Source organism: Eriocheir sinensis, chromosome 28 (genome assembly GCF_024679095.1).
Source record: "Eriocheir sinensis breed Jianghai 21 chromosome 28, ASM2467909v1, whole genome shotgun sequence".
In the NCBI taxonomy this organism is placed as follows: domain Eukaryota; kingdom Metazoa; phylum Arthropoda; class Malacostraca; order Decapoda; family Varunidae; genus Eriocheir; species Eriocheir sinensis.
The window spans coordinates 7,951,482-7,960,224 of NC_066536.1; the positions used below are offsets into that span (position 1 = coordinate 7,951,482).

Below are 8,743 nucleotides of genomic sequence, written 5' to 3' on the forward strand. Positions count from 1 at the left end.
AAGAGGAGGATATTAAAGTATGCAGTGAGAGGGAGTGTACTGAGATAGCGGGAGGAGGAGGAGGAGGAGCTCTCGTCATCAAGGTCTTCCAGTTACTCCCTGACATTGTTCCGATATGACGGGAGGAGAAGGGAGCAGGAGGTGGAGGAGGAGGATGGGGGGGGGGGGCGGCATCCGTCTCCCCTTCTTCGACGCTGCATCTACATCCTCCGTCTTCTTCTTTCTTTGCCTTCATCTTCTTATTCTTCACGTCATTTTCTTGTTTCATCTTCGTTATCTACGGCTTCCTCTTTTTCTTCATCTCTCATTTCTTACTTTTCCTCTACTACTACTACTACAACATCAACTACTATTACTACTACCACTACCACTTCTACTAATAATGATAATAAGAAGAAAAATATAATTAGAAGACGAAGAAAATGAAGACTGCGTTGCTCTCTTTTTCTTCTTCGCCGTCATCTACTTCTTTTCCTTCTTTTCCTCATCGTTGTTGGCCCGGAATGATAAGAACAAGGAAGTCCTGAATAGCCTACGATTCAACAACAAGGAAGTACCGAATAGCCTACGATTCAACAACAAGGAAGTCCCGAATAGCCTACGACTGAACAACAAGGAAGTCCCGAATAGCCTACGACTCAACAACAAGGAAGTACCGAATAGCCTACGACTGAACAACAAGGAAGTCCCGAATAGCCTACGACTCAACAACAAGGAAGTCCCGAATAGCCTACGACTCAACAACAAGGAAGTACCGAATAGCCTACGACTGAACAACAAGGAAGTCCCGAATAGTCTACGACTGAACAACAAGGAAGTCCCGAATAGCCTACGACTGAACAACAAGGAAGTCCCGAATAGCCTACGACTGAACAACAAGGAAATCCCGAATAGCCTACGACTGAACAACAAGGAAGTCCCGAATAGCCTACGACTCAACAACAAGGAAGTACCGAATAGCCTACGACTCAACAACAAGGAAGTCCCGAATAGCCTACGACTCAACAACAAGGAAGTCCCGAATAGCCTACGACTCAACAACAAGGAAGTCCCGAATAGCCTACGACTCAACAACAAGGAAGTCCCGAATAGCCTACGACTCAACAACAAGGAAGTCCCGAATAGCCTACGACTCAACAACAAGGAAGTCCTGAATAGCCTACGACTCAACAACAAGGAAGTCCCGAATAGCCTACGACTCAACAACAAGGAAGTCCCGAATAGCCTACGACTCAACAACAAGGAAGTCCCGAATAGCCTACGACTCAACAACAAGGAAGTCCCGAATAGCCTACGACTCAACAACAAGGAAGTCCCGAATAGCCTACGACTCAACAACAAGGAAGTCCCGAATAGCCTACGACTCAACAACAAGGAAGTACCGAATAGCCTACGACTGAACAACAAGGAAGTCCCGAATAGCCTACGACTCAACAACAAGGAAGTCCCGAATAGCCTACGACGCGAACCTCCGTAACTGCGTCATGAGAGGGGAGCAGCGCGGGGCGAGGCTGGAGGCGTGTTTTTCTTACTCTTTATCGGGTTGAGAGAAAACAACGCCTGGCGCGGGATGACAAACACACACACACACACACACACACACACACCCTGCAGATCGCTAGGCCTACAGACTGCAAAGATAAGGTCAACACAAGATAACACAAAGATAATACATACACAGTTACACAAAATACTTAAAATTGATACATAATACACAAGATACACAAAGATAAAGATACACAAGGCTCTGCAAATTGCTAGGCTCGGAGATGGCAAAGATAATGACATGAGAAAGAAAAACTAACATAAATCCAGCTCAAAAGATGCCATTGTTTCTTTTTTTTTTTTCTTTTTAATCAAGGCTTCCATGGTCGGGCTTGTAATGAAAATGTAAAAAAGAAAATGAAACACTGATCCAGAAAAGAAGAAATAAGAAAATATATCCTAATACCATACCGATTAAGGAAGTTGTAAAAGGCTTTGAAAATATGTATATAGCCTACCGCCTGAGAAGAGTAGTTTTAGATGGCATGTGATAGCGACATCGATCAAAGACAGGAATAGATAAAAAAAAAAAAAAGATCCAGAATAAGACTGAAGAAATAATAAAGTCTTGGAAAATATGGCGCCAAAGAAGAATTAATTTGGAAGATGTAGTAACATGAATCAAATGTAGAAATAGGTGAAACATTGATCCAGAATATAAGGTTAAGAACGCCATAATACCAGGTAAGGAAGACGAAGGTTATTATGTTTTTAGTTCATATGTTAGAAAAAGAAGAAATACAAGAAGAAAATGGAGCACAGTTGAAGAGAGAATGTTAGTTGGAAAAGAAGAAATGCAAAGAAGAGATTATGGAGTACACGAGAAGGTTGCATGAAAAGAAGAAAATGGAGTAAAAGAAAACGGAGTAAGTGGAATAAAAGAAAATGGACCACAGTTGATGAGGGGAAGTTAGTTAGTAAAGAAAAAATGCAAAGAAAAGTTTATGGAATAGTACACGAGTAGAAGTTTTAAGAAGAGAAGAATATGGAAAAAAATGTTGGTGCTGTCATGTATGTGAAAGGCACGAAGAACAGAGGGAGCCCAGCCGATAAATAAAAATAAAAAAAACTGATGTGATTCACGGCACTTCGCGTCATGACCATAAAATTGAATACAGCTTCAGAAGAAAATATTAAAAACGCCATATTAAGAAATGCCGCTTGAGAATGAGAAAGATTGAGTCGCTTGTACAAAAAAAAAAAAAAAACATATTGGAAGCTCGTAAAGATATTATTGTACATGATTGGTAATTCTTAAGATGTAAATACAGAAAAATGAGAAGTAAAATGTAAGTTAAGAATCACGAGAGCAAGAAGAACGCAGCATCAGAAGGAATCCAAACACTTCGTAGCCGTCCCAGAACAAGATCGGCGCAAGATCAAGAGAAAATCCAACACCACTCGAGAACAAAGGATTAGATGCAACACCGCTCGAGAAGGATCTGTGAGAGGGGCAAGAAAAAGAAAAAAAAGGAAAATCGGACGAACAGAAACTGGATCAGCGCTTCGAAGCAAGAAAATGACTGGAAAAAAGAGTGACGGGAATTTTTGTGGCGTCAGTGTCTGTAATGTGAACAAATTATGAGAGAAAGAAAAGGAGAACAGAGAAAACGGGGATGACGATGATAATAGTAACAATAATAATAATAATAATAATGATAATGATAATAATAACAATAATGAGTCAAATTAAAAGAAATATGTAACGCCTCTCCGCGCGCAGGTGGGAGCAAGGAGAGGCGAAGGTCGTGTGTGTGTGTGTGCTTACCAGTTGCAACAAAGAGATATTAAGATTAGCTTGCTGTGGGCATGCCTGTGTGTGTGTGTGTGTGTGTGTGAGTGTGTGTGTGTGTGTTTGGGAGGGTATGCATATGTGTTTTGGATGGAAATGGATGTGTGTGTGTGTGTGTGTGTGTGTGTGTTTGGGAGGGTATGCATATGTGTTTTGGATGGAAATGAATGTGTGTGTGTGTGTGTGTGTGTGTGTGTTTGGGAGGGTATGCATATGTGTTTTAGAAGGGAACGTGTGTGTGTGTGTGTGTGTGTGTGTGTGTGTGTGTGCTCTCGCTCGCGGGGTCGACCTTGGAGATGTGAAAATTGCCGAACACCGGATAGAGACAGGCTTGCATCACTACACACACACACACACACACACACACACAAAGAAGGCATGCCAGACTCGAGATAGATGCCGTTTGAGGGAAGGTTAAAAGCATAAAAGAACATCTGCATTACGTTCACCCGAGAGAGAGAGAGAGAGAGAGAGAGAGAGAGAGAGAGAGAGAGAGAGAGAGAGAGAGAGAGAGAGAGATTTACGAAATAATACAAAAAAAAAACTCGTCTGGAAACCTTGAAATTATAAAAGATGTAATGCTTTTAAATGCGAAGAAAGGCTGTGAGGAGCATATAAAACAGACGTGTGGCATGACCTGGAGGCGTGTGTGTGTGTGTGTGTGTGTGTGTGTGTGTGTGTGTGTGCTTCCTGGAAAGGGCAGGATGGAAGCAGATATACCGGGTTGGGGCAGCGCGACCATAACTCAAAGCGCGACATTGTATTATGATGTTAAGTAAATGTGTGTGTGTGTGTGTGTGTGTGTGTGTGTGTGCGCGCTTCGATTTCATTTTGTTATTATTTTATCCTCATTTTTATCATTATTATTATATTGCAGAGTTTTTTTTATAATTATCCTCCCTTTTTCCTACTATTACTATCGTTGTTACATATACAAACGATCAAAGAAGACAAGACTTATAAGTGTAAATAGTAGTAGTAGTAGTAGTAGTAGTAGTAGTAGTAGTAGTAGTAGTAGTAATAATAATAATAGTAATAGTAACAATAATAATATCGAATCTCTTCCCACTTCATTATATTTTATGTGCAGCTTGCGTTATGTAAATAGGAAACCTTTGAAGCTTTTTATATAACAAAGGATGAATAATGCAAATGGGAAGTTGTTGGATAGATAATGGAGATGATGAGTGGGAGAGAATGTGAAGGTGAACAGAAAGATGACGAATGAATGCGAAGGTGAACAGAAAGGTGACTGAAGGATGCGAAGGTGAACAGAAAGGTGACTGAAGGATGGGAAGGTGAACAGAAAGGTGACTGAAGGATGCGAAGGTGAACAGAAAGGTGACTGAAGGATGGGAAGGTGAACAGAAAGGTGACTGAAGGATGCGAAGGTGAACAGAAAGGTGACTGAAGGATGGGAAGGTGAACAGAAAGGTGACTGAAAGATGGGAAGGTGAACAGAAAGGTGACTGAAGGATGGGAAGGTGAACAGAAAGGTGACTGAAGGATGCGAAGGTGAACAGAAAGGTGACTGAAGGATGCGAAGGTGAACAGAAAGGTGACTGAAGGATGGGAAGGTGAACAGAAAGGTGACTGAAGGATGGGAAGGTGAACAGAAAGGTGACTGAAGGATGGGAAGGTGAACAGAAAGGTGACTGAAGGATGGGAAGGTGAACAGAAAGGTGACTGAAAGATGGGAAGGTGAACAGAAAGGTGACTGAAGGATGGGAAGGTGAACAGAAAGGTGACTGAAAGATGGGAAGGTGAACAGAAATGTGACTGAAGGATGGGAAGGTGAACAGAAAGGTGACTGAAGGATGCGAAGGTGAACAGAAAGGTGACTGAAGGATGGGAAGGTGAACAGAAAGGTGACTGAAAGATGGGAAGGTGAACAGAAAGGTGACTGAAGGATGGGAAGGTGAACAGAAAGGTGACTGAAGGATGCGAAGGTGAACAGAAAGGTGACTGAAGGATGGGAAGGTGAACAGAAAGGTGACTGAAGGATGGGAAGGTGAACAGAAAGGTGACTGAAAGATGGGAAGGTGAACAGAAAGGTGACTGAAGGATGGGAAGGTGAACAGAAAGGTGACTGAAGGATGGGAAGGTGAACAGAAAGGTGACTGAAAGATGGGAAGGTGAACAGAAAGGTGACTGAAGGATGGGAAGGTAAACAGAAAGGTGACTGAAGGATGGGAAGGTGAACAGAAAGGTGACTGAAGGATGGGAAGGTGAACAGAAAGGTGACTGAAGGATGGGAAGGTAAACAGAAAGGTGACTGAAAGATGCGAAGGTGAACAGAAAGGTGACTGAAGGATGGGAAGGTGAACAGAAAGGTGACTGAAGGATGGGAAGGTGAACAGAAAGGTGACTGAAGGATGGGAAGGTGAACAGAAAGGTGACTGAAGGATGGGAAGGTAAACAGAAAGGTGACTGAAGGATGGGAAGGTGAACAGAAAGGTGACGGAAGGATGGGAAGGAGAACAGAATGGTGACTGAAGGATGGGAAGGTGAACAGAAAGGTGACTGAAGGATGGGAAGGTAAACAGAAAGGTGACTGAAGGATGGGAAGGTGAACAGAAAGGTGACTGAAAGATGGGAAGGTGAACAGAAAGGTGACTGAAGGATGGGAAGGTAAACAGAAAGGTGACTGAAGGATGCGAAGGTGAACAGAAAGGTGACTGAAGGATGGGAAGGTGAACAGAAAGGTGACTGAAGGATGGGAAGGTGAACAGAAAGGTGACTGAAGGATGGGAAGGTAAACAGAAAGGTGACTGAAGGATGGGAAGGTGAACAGAAAGGTGACTGAAGGATGGGAAGGTGAACAGAAAGGTGACTGAAAGATGGGAAGGTGAACAGAAAGGTGACTGAAGGATGGGAAGGTGAACAGAAAGGTGACTGAAAGATGCGAAGGTGAACAGAAAGGTGACTGAAGGATGGGAAGGTAAACAGAAAGGTGACTGAAGGATGGGAAGGTGAACAGAAAGGTGACTGAAGGATGGGAAGGTGAACAGAAAGGTGACTGAAAGATGGGAAGGTGAACAGAAAGGTGACTGAAGGATGCGAAGGTGAACAGAAAGGTGACTGAAGGATGCGAAGGTGAACAGAAAGGTGACTGAAGGATGCGAAGGTGAACAGAAAGGTGACTGAAAGATGGGAAGGTGAACAGAAAGGTGACTGAAGGATGGGAAGGTGAACAGAAAGATGACTGAAAGATGGGAAGGTGAACAGAAAGGTGACTGAAGGATGGGAAGGTGAACAGAAAGGTGACTGAAGGATGGGAAGGTGAACAGAAAGGTGACTGAAGGATGGGAAGGTGAACAGAAAGGTGACTGAAAGATGGGAAGGTGAACAGAAAGGTGACTGAAAGATGGGAAGGTGAACAGAAAGGTGACTGAAAGATGGGAAGGTGAACAGAAAGGTGACTGAAGGATGGGAAGGTGAACAGAAAGGTGACTGAAAGATGGGAAGGTGAACAGAAAGGTGACTGAAGGATGGGAAGGTGAACAGAAAGGTGACTGAAGGATGGGAAGGTGAACAGAAAGGTGACTGAAGGATGCGAAGGTGAACAGAAAGGTGACTGAAGGATGGGAAGGTGAACAGAAAGGTGACTGAAGGATGGGAAGGTGAACAGAAAGGTGACTGAAGGATGGGAAGGTGAACAGAAAGGTGACTGAAGGATGGGAAGGTGAACAGAAAGGTGACTGAAGGATGGGAAGGTGAACAGAAAGGTGACTGAAAGATGGGAAGGTGAACAGAAAGGTGACTGAAGGATGGGAAGGTGAACAGAAAGGTGACTGAAGGATGGGAAGGTGAACAGAAAGGTGACTAAAGGATGCGAAGGTGAACAGAAAGGTGACTAAAGGATGGGAAGGTGAACAGAAAGGTGACTGAAGGATGGGAAGGTGAACAGAAAGGTGACTGAAAGATGGGAAGGTAAACAGAAAGGTGACTGAAAGATGCGAAGGTGAACAGAAAGGTGACTGAAGGATGGGAAGGTGAACAGAAAGGTGACTGAAGGATGGGAAGGTGAACAGAAAGGTGACTAAAGGATGCGAAGGTGAACAGAAAGGTGACTGAAGGATGCGAAGGTGAACAGAAAGATGACGAATGTGAGGAAACAAAGAGAGATGGGGAGGAAACTAAGATGATTGATGATGAAAGACAGGCTGGTATATCATTAGTTTCATTAATAGTTTCTTTCTTCGTTCTTTATCGTTTTTTTTTTTCTTCTGCTTACTCACTTTCTTGCTTTATATTATGAGTAAGATTAACAGTTTAGCTTCATTCTTCTTTTTCTTTTATATATTTTTTTTCTTCCTTCCCTCTTTTTTGCCTACTCTTTTCCTTCCCTTTTCTTTTCATTCTTCATTATTTTATCTTTCTATCTCCGCCCTTTGTTGTGGCTGATCGGAAAGGGTAAAAAAAAAAAAAAGATATTGGGGACGGTGAAAAAAAAATGGGGAGAGAATGAAAGAGGGAGAAAAGAAAGAGAAAGGGGGGAGGGGAGGGGGGAAGAGGGGGGTGTTCTTCATTAGGGAGATTAGCCCCCTTTGTTTAGCACCGATCCAACTTTTTTTGTGGGGGAGGGGGAGGGGGCGGTCTTCCAGGAAAATAATAATAATGCTAGTTTTGTCTATCTGTCAATCAATATCTATCCATCAACCCTTTTGTTTATCTATCTGTATTTATCTATCTGTGTATCTATCTTTATGTATATGTCTATTTATCTCTATCCATCAATCTATTTATATATGTGTATCTATCAATATTTCTGTATCTGTCTATCTTTATCTATCCACATCTGTATCTATCTATATCTTTGTATGTATGTCTGTGTTTATCTATCTTTATATTGATCTAACTATTTTTATCTATCTATTTTTTATATCTATCTGGCTATATCTGTCTCTCTCTCTGAACTAACCCACATTCCCGTCCCAAGATCTGTGGGTCCTCTGATGGCCTCAATAAACACAACACATACATCCTTGTCCGAATTTATGTCCTCTTATATCCCGGCCAAGCATTGATGTACACTCAAGCACTCTCTAGGTTGCCACTCTGTCATGTACGCTGTCTTATTTTTCTTCTTTTTCTTCTCCCTTTGTTATGTACGCTGTGTCGTCGTCTTTGTCTTCATCTTCTTCTCCTACTTCCTCTTTTACTTCTTCTTTTTCTTCTTCTGTCATGTGTACGAAAAGTATGGCCTATTTACACAATGCACATTCACCTATTTTTTTCCCCAGCAAGCCCCGAGCCCTTGTCACTCTCCACTCACGCCCCTGTATAATACTTCCCCCAATCCCCCGTCACTGTCCACTCTCTCACTCCCCTCCCTCTCTCTCCCTGATGCCCCATGCCCCCCTCACTGTATACTCGCTCACGCTCTTCATTCTCTCCTCCAAA

The 8,743-nt window shown here is 42.6% G+C and overlaps 1 long non-coding RNA gene across 19 annotated transcripts; it reads left to right on the forward strand.

The window, feature by feature from the left end:
• Positions 1-3,525: 3,525 nt before the first annotated feature.
• LOC127004458 (uncharacterized) lies at positions 3,526-7,773 on the forward strand. Of its 19 annotated transcripts, XR_007757810.1 has the most exons (9): positions 3,526-4,604; positions 4,636-4,728; positions 4,822-5,100; positions 5,132-5,484; positions 5,609-5,732; positions 5,981-6,247; positions 6,341-6,495; positions 6,589-7,146; positions 7,395-7,773. It is a non-coding gene; the product is annotated as an uncharacterized LOC127004458 (long non-coding RNA). The 19 variants fall into 19 exon arrangements; XR_007757811.1 differs by having other exon boundaries at positions 3,526-5,100; positions 5,132-5,422; positions 5,609-5,627; ... (2 more) ...; positions 6,434-6,526; positions 6,682-7,146; XR_007757818.1 differs by having other exon boundaries at positions 3,526-5,100; positions 5,132-5,422; positions 5,609-5,627; ... (2 more) ...; positions 6,434-6,526; positions 6,713-7,146.
• The last annotated feature ends 970 nt before the right edge of the window (positions 7,774-8,743 follow it).